Source organism: Cydia pomonella, unplaced genomic scaffold (assembly GCF_033807575.1).
Source record: "Cydia pomonella isolate Wapato2018A unplaced genomic scaffold, ilCydPomo1 PGA_scaffold_102, whole genome shotgun sequence".
Lineage (NCBI taxonomy): Eukaryota > Metazoa > Arthropoda > Insecta > Lepidoptera > Tortricidae > Cydia > Cydia pomonella.
Window position 1 is genome coordinate 27,946 of NW_026907747.1, and position 7,084 is coordinate 35,029.

The window sequence follows — 7,084 nt, forward strand, 5'->3', positions numbered from 1 at the left end:
CCGCACTGTGGGCTGAAATTCGGCTCTCATTGACATAGAAACCGAAGTTGTTATTTTTATGTTTTTACGGTTCCGTAGTCAACTAGGAACCCTTATAGTTTCGCCATGTCCGTCTGTCTGTGTGTCTGTCTGTCTGTCTGTTCGAGGCTTTGCTCCGTGGTCGTTAGTGCTAGAAAGCTGAAATTTGGCATAGATATATAAATCAATAAAGCCGACAAAGTCGTACAATAACACGTAAATTGGGGGTGATTTTTTTTCCTCAACCCTACAGTGTGGGGGTATCGTTGGAAAGGTCTTTCAAAACGAATAGGGGTCTTTAACAATTTTTTTTGATAAACTGAATATATTCGGAGATAATCGCTCCGAAAGAAAAAAAAAATGTGTCCCCCCCCCTCTAACTTTTGAACCATAGGTCCAAAAAATATGAAAAAAATCGTGGAAGTAGAGCTTAAGAAAACTATAGTGGACATTATCAGTTTAGCTGTTTTTGAGTTATCGCAAAAAGTTTCCCCTTCATAGTAAAAAGACTTACTTTAATTAGGTACTGATTATGCAAATTTTCCTATTTGTTTAACTCGGGTGAAAGGTACCGTTTCATCCCTTGGTTAACAATTTACTATACTTTTTAAGCTCCAGTTTAGCTTATTGTGACGGAAGAGTAACTACGGAACCCTACACTGAGCGTGGCCCGACATGCTCTTGGCCGGTTTTTATTTTGATCGAAATAGGTTTTGCCCAGCATGGTAACCTACGAGTTTTAGACGATTTGGAATGAAAAAAACGCAAATAATTCGTATTATAACCATCTGCGAGGATATTACCGTATTTGTTGCGGTTCTTGAGATATTTTGTTCCGGCTACATACATTTTTTTTGAAAAAAAATCATAACTCTACTATTTTCATTTTCAACTCAAATCATCAACTTATAACTTAGCATAAACACACTGAGCAAAACCCATTACAATCAAAAAAATCTTAAAATGTTGACTTTAGTTGTGTGCTCTTTTCATAGAAACAATTAATGATTAAAAAAAAAAAAACCGCACCCGTGACGGATATAATATGTAGTATGCCTAAACATCACAAATAATTCGTAGTATAACCACCTGCGACGATATTACGGTTTGTTTTGCGGTTCTTGAGTAAGTAAATAATGATTTCTTGATCCTGCTCCATACATTTTTTTGAAAAAATTCGTAACTCAACATTTTTTATTCCAAATCGTCTAAAGTTCATAGGTTGCCATAACAATGCTGGGCAAAACCTATTTCAATAAAAAAAACATAAAAATAACAACTTTGGTTTCTATGTCAATTAGAACCGAATTTCAGCCCACAGTGCGGCGGAAGCATTAGAATAGAAATCATTTATTTCAGCATAAGTACTTGTACCTACACAGTACACAGTTACCTATACAATACACGCAGAGAAAGAAAAAAAACAAACTTGTACACTGTAACTATACTGAAAAAGGTGAGGACTCAGCATAATGCCAGGTCCTGCTGGAGTAGTAGGTACTTGACGCTGGTCTTCCGTGAACACTTGTAGGGAGGGAGCGAAGTTGCGCGCAGCTACAGTACCTAGAATTCAAGGGGCCTACCGGGAAAACCGAAATTCGCAAATTGGGATCTTTCTCTTTTACTCTCACTAAGACGTAATTAGAGTGACAGAGAAAAATGCCCGCAATTGACGAATTTCGATTTTCGCAGTTATAGCCCTGTTCTGAGAGAACTATAATAATTACGACAATAAATAACGAAGCGGGAATGAAGCAGTTGACATCAAATTATAATACGACTAGCATGGTCTATAAAATGTTAATAATATACATATATACAATACCTAGAATTATAATACGACTAGCATGGTCTATAAAATGTTAATAATATACATATATACAATACCTAGAATTATAATACGACTAGCATGGTCTATAAAATGTTAATAATATTCATATATACAATACCTAGAATTATAATACGACTAGCATGGTCTATAAAATGTTAATAATATACATATATACAATACCTAGAATTCGAAATGAAAGTCCAATCACTCTGACATTACTTTTTTCTTAGAGAGAAAATAACTTTTTAGTTTTACTTTAAAAGACCGCAAAGAAGTTGCTCAAGAGGTGGCAACCCTACCATACGTTGTGTTGTTGTAGCTCAAACGGATTAGGCAGCGTTTTCGATTAATAGCGCGATTTTTTCCGACATCGTTAGCAAACATCGTTATATTTAAACCATTAAAACTTCCTCAAGAATCGTTCTATAGGTGAAAACTGTATGAAAATCTGTTCAGTAGTTTTTGAGTTTGGGTTGACGATATATAAGATATAGTGATTAGACGTTTTCCACTAGATTTGCGGATGCTAGGTGGCGTGCTAGGATGCACAGTCGTGCACGTAGCGAATAATTATCGCAACAAAAAACATTTTTATGTAAAATGTTGCCGAGGCGGACTATGTGGTTCGCACTGTAAAAAAATATCAGATCTCATGTAGAGTCAAGCATCTAACTCTACCGTCCTAACTTCACAACCTCTACTTTAGTTAAATCAAAACATGTGGCTCGGCCGTTTCTGCCGGCGTCGGATAACTATAGATTCTCCTAGTAACTTAATGTTTAAAAATTTCGTTGTTGATATAGATTGCCGCGAAATTTCCTGCAGGCATAATAGGTCGGTAAGGGTTGTAGAAGTCATTTTGACAGAAAAAACCCAAAGATGTGAAAAATAGTTTATAAAAAGCATTTAAATACAAAATAAAAATAGTTACTTGAACTATTTCAACGAAAAAGGTACTTTCAAAATATTTTTTTCAAACAGATACTTTGCGATAAAAGGTACTCTTGAATAGTGAATACCCAGTCTGAATTGAAAAGTATTACTCGGAATTTACATGTTGGAAAGACTCAGTTCTCTAGAGTCTAAATATCGTGTTGTTTAGCTCATATTAACCGATTGAATGGACTTTTAAGTGATGGTTTTTAACGGTCAATAAAAAAAAAAAAAACATTAATTTCGATTTGTAATGTTTTACAGCTAGTATATACCTCTCGTTGGTTGGTGAAAACGTCTCGCTTGTGTTTCACCAGGGCAGAAAAGTTTCGTGCCTTGAAACCCTCGCAACGCTCAAGATTCCACAATTTTAAATACTCGCTTGTGGTCATGTGCGGCGTTACTAAACAGATTCACCACATCCATGTTAAAAGATTGTAACGTTAGAAGAGATTGTAACTCCTACCTACTTTGCCTAATAAAATAAAGTACATATTTTGTGTATTTTGAAAATATAAAACAGGTCCCATAAACTATTTTAAATAAAATACAAAATAGTTTTCTTCAAAAGGTACCTATTTAAATACAAAATAGGTATTTTGCATTTTGTATTTTCATTTAAAATACTTAAAATAAAATACGTGTAGGCTTAAGTTAGTCTTAAGGGTTGTTTTTTTTGTCCTGACCTAAATAAATACTGATTTAAACTTTCACGATATTTGCACATTATTAACTAACACAAACGGGGACAAAGCCGTCCTCGAAACGTCGGAGGTAAATTTAAAAATAAATAAATCGTTTTTTAAAAAATAAATAAAAAATAAAAATTATTTATTTCAGATCAAAGATCCATATTATGTTAGTACTTATACTCTAGACTTAATAACTATGTTAGTTTGAGAAAACACATAAAATAAAAACAAAAACCAATTAAAAACAAAAAAACTTCCTATTTGGCCCTTCCAATGGCGACTTCGACCCAGTATTTTGTTGTAGGGCAGTCTAGGCTTTCCGACAATGTCCTGAGGAGGCTATTGCCACTGCAACGGTTTTTTAAATTTTTAAATACAAGTATTTCAAATAAGTCACATGATGTGACTGTGTGAAGTCAGAGACTCCGAGAGAAAACCATACGAGTCGTCGAACTCGTCGAGTTCTTGGTCCATGTTCCCAATAAATATACGTCTGGTATGACAGTGGCCTATCCCACAAAACTTACAATTACAATTTTACAAGTGGTAAGTTACAAGTTTGTAATAATACAAGTGTTCGTACCACTTTGTGAACTTCGTCTCGAGGTGGCGACGCTTCGTGACACTGTTTCGGAAAGGACTTGGGCACGGGTAGTGATGCGCGAGCAATTATGTGCAATGCTGGGTCAGCAACGAGCGATATGACGCCTGTCCCCGCCGGCCCGCCCCCCGCACCCCGCACGCCGCACGCCGCGTCGTGTCGTGCCGTCAACTGCTCCAGTTGGTGTATCAGCGACTCCTCATCGCTATTACGCTGCTGCTGCAAAACTGAGAAAAGCACCTTCAAGGGTGCCTGAACATGTTTCTCGTGATGAGAAGCCACCCCGCGCCGAGAAAGGATTACCACAGGCGTCGATGGAGAGGAGGCCGCGCAAGGCGCCTCGCAAGAGCCAGTGTGGCACTGCAGAGCCGGATATTGTTTCTGGCCTGAGGGTTGCCACACCGAACACGCCGCTATATGTATCGCGCCTGCATGTTTCCGCCACGGCAGAAGATGTGGTGGAATATATCCGCAAGAAGATTCGTTACGAGCTGAAAGTATTCCAGCTGCGATCGCGGCATTACGTGCACTTCAGCTCGTTTGTGGTGCGCGTCCCGCGGCCGCTGCTGGAAACCATCGCGAGCGCGGATTTCTGGCCGAAACGTGTGATATTTCGGCGGTTTCGTGGGAATCTGCCGAATCCCGCACCAGAACAGGTGGCGCAACCGAAAACTGCGTCGTCAAAATGATAAAATAAAATGAAATAATTTATTAATGCATGTGGAGAATGGGTTACAAATATTAGCTAAAATTGCTACTCTAGTAGTCTCACCAAACTCTACCTTATATTTATATTTATATTTTAAGATTTTTATTATTGTATGTATGTTAGTCTGTAAGGTATATATATATGGGCCATAGTTGCCTGAAAATAAATTATATTTAATTTAATTTAGTTAAGGCGAGTGCGGGCGGCGCGGCGGGACGAGAGGAGGGAATAGTCTTATTGTTTCGCGGTAGACCCCTAGATTTTGATGGATTGTGGTAGTGGCGCCCTTGCGCGTGGCGTATTCTTTCTTTTTTTTTAGTAGGTTCACATTTCCTTAGTACGTATACCTATAGTAGGTAAGTTTGTGTAGAGGCTTTTTCATGCATTATTTTTACTTATTCTCTTTTTTACTTATCTTCCCTTTGATTTCAAAATGCTCCAGTTTCCCCTGAAGGTCTGTTTCGCCATGTCCATAAATAAGTCGCAGGGGCAAAATCTCAAATTCGCCGGAGTAGACTTACGACAGGACTGTTTCTCCCACGGTCAGTTATATGTGGCGAGCTCCCGTGTAAGTTCACCTCAAAGTTTGGTTCTTTTGCTACCACCTTCAAACATGGCAAAAAATGTTTTTCAGAACATGATTCTAAATCTAATAATCGCGGACAAACATACATACCTACATGCGTTCATACAAAGATGCGGGTCAAACTGAGAACCTTTTATTTGGCTTAGTACGCGGGCGGAGCCGTGGGCAAAAGCTAGTACATATATAATACACACATTGACCCATTTGAAGTAGAAAATGTTACCTACTCGTACTTACAAAAAAAAAACTACATCCCGCTACCTATACAATGTTTTGATTGCATAGGTCCAAAATAGGAGCACAATTTTATTGTTTTATAGCGTCGAGCGATGCCAATGGCACTTGTGTGTAGTTTGTAGACTTTGCAGTTGTAGCGGCAACTCGAATATAAGCGCGAGTCGCAAGTCGTTTATTTGCAGTTTGCGACCCTCGAGCCGAGCACTTACGGCGGCGGCGGTCGTATTTCAGGCACGCTGTCCACCACCTGTCAGTGAGCCTTGCGTCCAGTTACCCCGCCTAATCATCTCGCAATGTATGCTGCCGTAGCGATACGGTCACAGCCAGCAGTCTACCGCAGGCAGACTATTCGCAACTATGAGTGGAACGATTCTTCATCGCGTTTTAATTAAGGCAAAAGCGCCGCCGGCGAGGGGTGCTTATTGATGCTCAAAATTTAATCAGTCTGCAGAGGAAATAGTTTATGCACGGGAGGAAAATCTGCCTTTACAGAATATAGAAGCGCAGGATTTTATTCATTCTGTGCAACAGACCCTCTGTCAATATGCGCTTTCCTATTGGTTTCAGATAATATTTAATTTAATTTGCTTTAATTCACATTTGTAATATAAAACTACGAGGATAAGTAATACAAAATTTGACGTTGCAAACTACGTCTATTTTTTACATTTTTTATAACGCCAGTCAAGAATATTCCTTCTTCTGACGGGCGGCGTTCACCTATTTGAAGTTTGAATTAATTGTGTTGCGTTAACTTAACAGGCAGGTAAGCTATTTCACTAACTACAAAGGTTAGGGACTTTGGTAGTAGTGCGTCATATCGGATAATAGAAAGTGTTATGGTCAGCTATGGTGGTGTGAGCGTGGTCAGTGGCGTAGCGTGAACTAACTAGCTGTGGGCGAATTCGCATCCTGCGAGACCCTTTTCCGTCAACGTGTTTTCCCAAGGTAAAAAAAATGGCTTCCGCGAGGCCTCCTTAAGAGGCCGTGGGCGAGGGCCCACTTCGCCCACGCCTAGCCATGCCACTGAGCATGGTGTCAGTTGTTGTGATGTGATGGGTCAACTATAATGAATTTTGTGATAGTGACCGGTAATAATGTATGTGTCAAGCCGGGGTATGTGCAGCTGTCCAAGAGTGACGAAGGCTTTTGAAGGCACGGCTCGTAGCCAGGTCGATGTTTACCATTAAATACTTACTCAGCCTTCCTATTCCTACCCCGTTTGTTTGAAATCCTGCAAGCGGGAGCCGCCGTATTTCTGTGGGTTCATGTCTTAAATGTAAATATGACAGCTGAATCAGTATCCCGCGGTTAGTCACTCGAGCTAAACCTCGGACACAATTGAACATCTCGAGTGTTGATCGTCGTCCGATCCGATGACATCGACTTATCGATACTTGCGTCCGGTCCCGTGCCGGTATCGGATGTCGCGTGGGAGCGACGCGATTCTTCACCGCGACCGCGCATAGAATTTGTA